The sequence below is a fragment of the Sciurus vulgaris genome, assembly GCF_902686455.1.
Source record: "Sciurus vulgaris genome assembly, chromosome: 4".
Lineage (NCBI taxonomy): Eukaryota > Metazoa > Chordata > Mammalia > Rodentia > Sciuridae > Sciurus > Sciurus vulgaris.
The window spans coordinates 48471902-48479425 of record NC_136464.1 but is presented as its reverse complement, the minus strand read 5'-3'; the positions used below and the strand labels follow the sequence as shown (position 1 = coordinate 48479425).

General features: G+C 38.7%; 1 long non-coding RNA gene across 1 annotated transcript; it reads right to left on the bottom strand.

Moving 5' to 3' along the window:
* Positions 1–630: 630 nt before the first annotated feature.
* LOC306660626 lies at positions 631–6564 on the bottom strand. Its single transcript, XR_013763696.1, has 3 exons — positions 6327–6564; positions 5642–5720; positions 631–1248 (listed from the first exon to the last, which is right to left on the bottom strand). It is a non-coding gene; the product is annotated as an uncharacterized lncRNA (long non-coding RNA).
* Between the last annotated feature and the right edge of the window lie 960 nt (positions 6565–7524).

Sequence of the window (7524 nt, the reverse complement as noted above, 5' to 3'; positions counted from 1 at the left end):
CAGCAGTCTAGAAAAAGCAAACTACAGAGAAAGCAAAAAGATGAGCAATTGCTGGGGGGAGGGGGAATTTGAATGGGTAAGGTTCAGGAAGATTTTTGGACTGTGAAACTTTTGTTTGATACTGTTAAGGTGAATTTGTCAAAGCCCATAGAACTTTACAGTGCACAGACTGAATCTACATGAATGAAAAAAAAAAAAACTTTTGAAAATCGTTTAGGATGAAATGAAGAATGTGACAAAACAATTTAACCATATTACAAGTTCAGGATCCCAAATGACTAAAGGGATGGGGGAAAGATGCTCACATAAGTAACTTTGGAAATGAGTCCACAATACTAATGGCGAAAAATCCAATACATGATCTGTGCACTCAATTTATATTCTAGCTTTCTCCATAGGAACACAGGTTAACAATTCTGATACTGCTATTCACATATACTGGAACTGAACAATTAGGTAAATAGAGTCTGGTTTTAACTGTTGGAGTAGAAGGTTACAGATCAGTAGAGGAAGAGCCTAGAATGATCTATTTGTTAATGGATTAGAGAAACACCAGTATGAACCTATGTTTAGTTTAATATAGATACAATATAAATGGTTACATACAACAATACATACATGTGATGTGTATTCACAGGTAAACACACATATATTTCTTGCTCCGTCAGCTGAGCAGGCCCAGAAGCAATGACATCTCAGCATCATTGAGCACCCCAAGCACCCAGATCTTGGTTACTAATATCATTTTTCACAAAAAATGGAACCAGGGCTCCTAGGACCAGAAATACACAAATAAGCCTGGAGCATCTTTTCATGCCCAAAAGTAAGGAAGTGCTCAATTAAACACATGTGTGCACACACAGTACACACATAGCAATAGGTGCCAGCTGTAAGGGCCACCAATAGCCAAAGCTGGAACAATTTGGACATTGAAATAAAGTGGCACTGGATTATAACTCAAATATAAAATAGAAATCTGTTAGTCATTCCGACATAAATGATGATCAAATACATAGATGGGGAAGAATAACACAATCTCCTGTTTAGAAGAATTCCAAATAATTTATGTAGACACCCTATGTTCAAACAGGTGAAATATAACTCCCCAGTGTACAGTGACGTTCTTCTGACAAGTCCAGTATGAGGGGGTTGATGGGGTAGGATGGGAAGAGTAACTTTCAGTGGAGAAAACTGCCAAACACCTCGACCAGTGTGCGTGATGGTGTAAATCATTGTGTAGTGCAGCACCTAGGCACAATGAGAACAGCATTATGTCACTACCCTCTCTCTCTAGAATACATGCCCCTGTCTAATCCCAAGAAATTCACAGACAGATCCCCCATTGCAGGACATTCTATAAAATACCTGACTCCTCAAAATAGGCAAAGTGATGAAAATCAAAGAAAGTCAGAAACTGTCACAGTCAGAAGGAGCCTAAGGAGGCATGATTCCCAAACAGAAAGTTAATTTTAAACAAAATCAGTGGAAACAGTAAATTCTAGATAATGCTAGCTAGAATCCAGAACAGCCTGAGGAATTTTCTTGATTAAAATCTGGTAGGAGTGTTTTGTTCAAATTCCAACACTATAGCAAAGGTTAGGGGTAAGAAAAAGTTGGACATATGTATGCATAGATGACCAGAAAGTAAAAATTCTAGTAAAATCTTATTTTAGGGTAACAAAAATTAATTCTAGCCTATTTTTACTAAAAGAGAGTTATTAGAAATTAACAAGATGAAAAGATATTAGACATTATTCTTGTATGCTATTAAAACACTAGGGGAAAGTGAAATTATCCTTTTAAGAATAAAATATATTGTGTCCCCCCAAAAGTCTAAGCAGTCATTGGACCCCCCCCCCAAACTCATCCCCTCTCACTGTACAAGTGGGGGGATGGTCAGTTCTCCACCTCAGCAGAAGCACAGAGGGCCATTATCTGAGGAGGATAGAATGAAGGTATTTGAATGGGAAGACACTGGGTTCAGATGAGTGTGGAGTATTCACAGTGGGGAGGAACTGCAAGTTAGCTTGTTGCAACAGCTATTCTGGAAACAGAACTGCCATGTGATCCAGGATTCCCACTATGGGGTATACATCCAGAGGAAAGGGACTCAGTATGTCAGAGACATCTGCATGCCCATGTTTACTGCAGCATGAATATCCTGAAGGAAAGAAGAGTCATTATTGCACACCCAAGACAAAAAGAAAGAACTATAAGAAAAAACATTCACGGAACAAAATTCAGAAGTTAGAAGTTCAACATAAACTAAAGATAAAAACTCAGTAGATTAAGGAAACACAAAGACATGCAAAGTCTGGGAAAACGTGTTTGCAAACCACATATCCTGTTAAGAACTTCTATGCCTGAATACGTGAAGAACACTTAAGACTCAACAAGAAGAAAACAACCCAATTAAGAAATGGGCAAAATACATGAACAGTTACCTCCTCAAAGAAGACACACAGTAGTCTCTCCCCTTACCCTCAATTCCACTTTTTAAAGTTTCATTTATCTGGTGTTAACTAGGGTCCAAACATATTAAAGGGGAAATCCCAGAAATAAACAATTCATAAATTTCAGATAACTTTTATTACAGTATATTGTTATGATTGTTCCATTTTATTATTCATTGTTTTTGTTAATCTCTTACTGTGCCTAATTTAAAAGTTAAGCTTTTTTATGGGCATGTAGGTACTATAGAAAAAAAAAGGTAATATATATAGGATTTGTTGTTACCCATGGTTTTAGGGATGTGCAGAACCTCTTGTATCCCTGTTTGTAAAAGGAGACTACAATATGATGGCAGATAAGAAAATAAAAAGATGCTCAACAGCATCATGAATTTAAATAGCAATGGGATACCATCAGGCACCTATAGGAATGGCTAAGTCTAAAACATTATGACACCAAATGCTGGCGAGGATGTGAAACAACAGGAACTCTCATTCACTGCCAGTGGGAATACAAGATGGTCTGGCTACTTAGGGAAGATACTCTGGCAGTTTCTTAAAAAGGTAAAAATATTCCTACCATATGATCCAGCAATAATGCTCCTTGGAATTTATCGAAATGGGTTGAAAACTTAGGTCAATACAAAAATCTGCGTACAAGTGTTCACATTCAACCTATTCACATTTGCCCAAAACTGGAAGCAACCAAGACACTGGATAAATAAACTGTGGTGCATTCATACAGTGGAATATTATTCAGTGATTAAAAATATGTTACCAAACTAAGAAAAAACATGGAGGAAACTTAAATGCTTATTACTAAGTGAAAGAAGCCAGTCTTAAGAGACTTTATGATTCTAATTATATGACATTGTGGAAGAAGCAAAACTAGAGGTGTTGGAGGAGGAAAAGAATGAAGGACATTTTTAGAGAGGAGAAAATATTCTGTATGAAGTATATAATGGTTGATAACAATATGTATTTGTCCAAACCCGTAGAACAGGCACCACAAGGAGTGAGTCCTAATGTGAACTACAGACTTCAGTTAATAATACATCACTGGGTGTGGTGTGGCACACACCTGTAATCCCAGGGACTCAGGAGGCTGAGACAGGAGGATCTCAAGTTCAAAGTCAGCCTCAGCAAAAGTGAGGTGCTAAGCAACTCAGTGAGACCTGTCTCTAAATAAAATACAAAATATGACTGGGGATGTGGCTCAGTGGTTGGATGCCCCTGAGTTCAATCCCGAGTAACACCCCCCCCCAAATAATAATAGTAATAATACATCAACATTGGCTCATCAATTGGAAGAAATATACCACACTAATGCAAAATGTTAATAATAGAAGAAACCACATATGAGGGAAGAGGATCTTTCTGTACTTTCTCTTCAAAATTTCTGTAAACCTGAAATTGCTCTAAAAGTAAGCCCTGTTAATTTTAAAGACAGGGAGATAAAAAATTTTAAAAAGTAAAGAAATTAATTAGAAAGGAACATGAAATTTTGGAATTCTCCCAGAAAGAGGGGTGAAAATACAGAAATGGAAGTCAGGAAAGAAAAAAATGAGAAAATTGGAGGAACAACTCAAGGTTCATCTGGTTTCAGGCCTGAAACCACAGAACAGAGAGAACACTGGGGAAGAAAATCATAAAATAAATGATTCAAGAAATGTTCCTAGGGCTGGAGTTGTGGCTCAGTGATAGAGCACTTGTCTGGCATGTGTGAGGCCCTGGGTTCACTACTCAGCACCACATATAAATAAATAAAAGATCTACTGATAACTAAAAAAAAAAAAAAAAAAAAAAAAAAAAAAATTTAAATATTCCTAGGATGGAAAGACATGAATTCCTAGATCAAAAAGTCTCAGCACGTGCCTTGTACAATGGGTGAAAATAGATCCACACTAAGAAGATAATGGGATGAGATAGATATGGAAACACCTGGAGTAAAGAGAAGATCCTTAATAATTCTGGAGACACAAATAGGCTTATTAACAAATATCCAGTCATCAAATGGCATTGACTCACAGAGGATGAGAAGGAATGTCTTCACATTTTCCAGAGGAAAAATTATTTTCAAATTATAATTCTATGCCCAGCTAAACTATCCATCTAGTGTGAGGGGAGAATCAGAACATTCTCACATATTTGCCTTATACGCTCTTTCTCAGCATGCTACTAGAGAGTTTGTCCCACCAAAAATGAAGGTATGAGCCAAAAAAAAAAGATTTGGAATCCAGAAAGCAGGAAAGCTAACACAAGAGAGGCGATGATGAAAGTAAAAGAAGATTCTGTAGCCAACACTGCAGTGAGCCCAGGAAGCAGCCAACCAGAGGAGCTGCTCAGAGGGGCCGGGAGGGACTTTTCCAAGGAGACTGGATTCTCAGATGTGGCTGAACACAGGGAGAGGCTTACACAACAAAGTTAGTGTCCAGGTAGATGAAGCAAAGTACACCAAACGTTTAAAAATATCAATTGAATAAAGTGGATAATTATTAATCCCAAAAGAGAAAATGCTGTTCAGAGGATAAAAAGCAACTGTGGTCTAAATTATGTCTCAACTGTGGATGGTGTTTACATAAGAGACAGGGACCATAAAAATGACTCTAACCAAAACCATGACACAATCATAATGGGAGGATGGGGGACAACACAGGAAGTGTGTGTGTGTCTATGTCTCTGTGTGTGTGTCTGAGAGAGAGAGAGAGAGGACTCCCATGCTAAAATAGTCACTCGGAAAGGTTTAAAATAGAAAATTCAAGAAGTATCAATGCAAATAGTTATTTCAAAGTATGAGAATAAATACCAGAAGAATTGTTTTGTAAAAAAGTTGCCTTTAGGGAAAAAGAAAGAGGGGAAAGAGGGTAGGATGGTGTTTTTATTTATTTATTTATTTATTTTTTTGGTAACAAAATGACAATTTGTTAATATAACTATGTCCATAAATAATCGTGATGAAAAATATGAAGAAAAAAAGAAGAGAAGAAAGTTTGCATGTAGACTGAGCACTCTCTCTGAGCCCGGGCTACTCAGAACACCTCCTCAAGCTTTGCCTCATGTATCCCTACTCCTATTATCTAGGTGAGAATAGAGACCCAGAGACTGTGAGACCCTGCCTGGAGACACACAGCTAGTGAGCCATCTGCTCAATAACCCATGCCTTTTCTCCTCTCCCTGGGAGCAGCTCTTACCAGCACATTGTTCTCCTGAGTTAGCTTGTCCAAGGAGGAGAGGTCTGGTCAGTTTCCCAAAGCCTTCCTCCAGCCCCTGCTGACTGGGGGACATAACTCTGTCAGTGATTTAATTCAATCCAGATGGAAGGCTCCACTTGGCTCTCAAGCCTGCTTTCTGTGAGTGTTGGGATTTGTAGATAAGCCTTGGACAAGGGAGGGGGACAAGGAAACTGGAGGGCTAGAGCCCAAAGGCGAGGGCTGGGAGAGCCACGTGGGGCTGAGTTTGGACCTGATGAAACAAGCCTCCCCCACAGCTGTCAGGCCTGTGGCCAGGGCTCGGGGCTCGGGCCACCAGCCCAGAAGCTTCGAGTCAGAGACGCACGCGCTCCACCCATTCACAAGTTCACACGCACTTTTGAGTGCCCGGTGGCAGGCATTTGGGTGAGAGCGGGTACAGCGTTGAATCAGACACAGACTACTGCCTTGAGGGATCCACAGGCTGGCAAATGGGATGGCAAGATGGACAGACAGATGGAAAAGCAAATATTTATGACCTCATGGGATCATTGGAGCATTACTGTAGGGCAGGGGAGAGCATAGAGGGAGGACAGAAGAGGGACACCGTCATGGAGGAATTGACATGGGGCTGAGTCATGAGAAATGAGCAGGCGCACGCCAGGGAAAGAAGTTGGGAGGGACCCACTAGGCAGTGAAAACAGCAGGTGCCACGGCAAAGCAGCCTGAATGGATGGTGAATCACAGCGGCTGGGAAAGAGGGACTCCGAGGGTTTCTTTGGGGCTGCCCTGGGAAGCATCCAGGAGCTGGTGTCAAAAAATAGAGCATTCATTTTGTTCCCTTTTCTTCTGAGCATTGTGACCTCAGGAAAGAGAGTTCACCTCTCTGAACCTTGGTGTTTTCATCTATTTGTTGGAGAAGGTCATTTTCTAATTAAAAAAAAAAAATGAAAGTAATATATTATATTGTATTTGTTTTAACCAAGAAGCATTACACACGTTTATGATGAAAAGAAATTTTCTCAGTCCAACCCTCCTTAACCTGGATTCACTTCCCCATGGCAACTTCTTTTAACCATTTGTATTTTTTATTTACCTAGGTGGTCAGCCTCTGCAACTCTGAATAAAATGCTTATAGGTCCTCTTTGTGCTCCTCCTGACTCAGCCTCCCAAGTCACTGAGATCTACAGGCTTGTGCCGCTATGCCCAGCTGATTTACCAACTTTGGATAATGAAAAATGAGAATTTAGTTCACACAAACTCCTTTTTTCTCTCTCTCTTTGTTTAGTCAGTCGGTCTATCATCTCTTTCTCTCTTACCACTATAATCACTACTGCTGCTGTTGCTGCTGCTACTACTACACTATGACTACTAGTAGTTACAGTTGAATATTTCAACAAAATACTTATATTTCTATTTTTAAAAATTAACTCTATTCAATATCCCAATAACCCTGTATGAGAATTAAACTATTAGCTTCTCACCTTTTCTTACTTTTTTCCATCTTGAATATTCCACTTACTATACATGTATTTTAATATTTTTATTGGTTATTCCATTGGCTACACATTTATTTTTGTATTTTCAAAATAGTTTCCATTTACATTTCTTTCTTCAATCATTATTAAGCATCCAAGCTTTGTCTACAAGTTGTTTAAAAAACTGAAAAGCATTTACACTCTTAAGATTAGGTAAATATTTCTTACCATGTAATCAATAGTATTCTATGATTAAATTGTCTTTATTGTTTTTCTTATAGTTTATAATTGCCTTTCTTTTTTTCTTATATTGGCTTATTTTACCCTAACCTTAGCTTCTTCCAGTGTCTTAAGGATAATATAAAATCTATAGAATTTCTACCTTGTGAACTCCACAAAAGTAAGCAC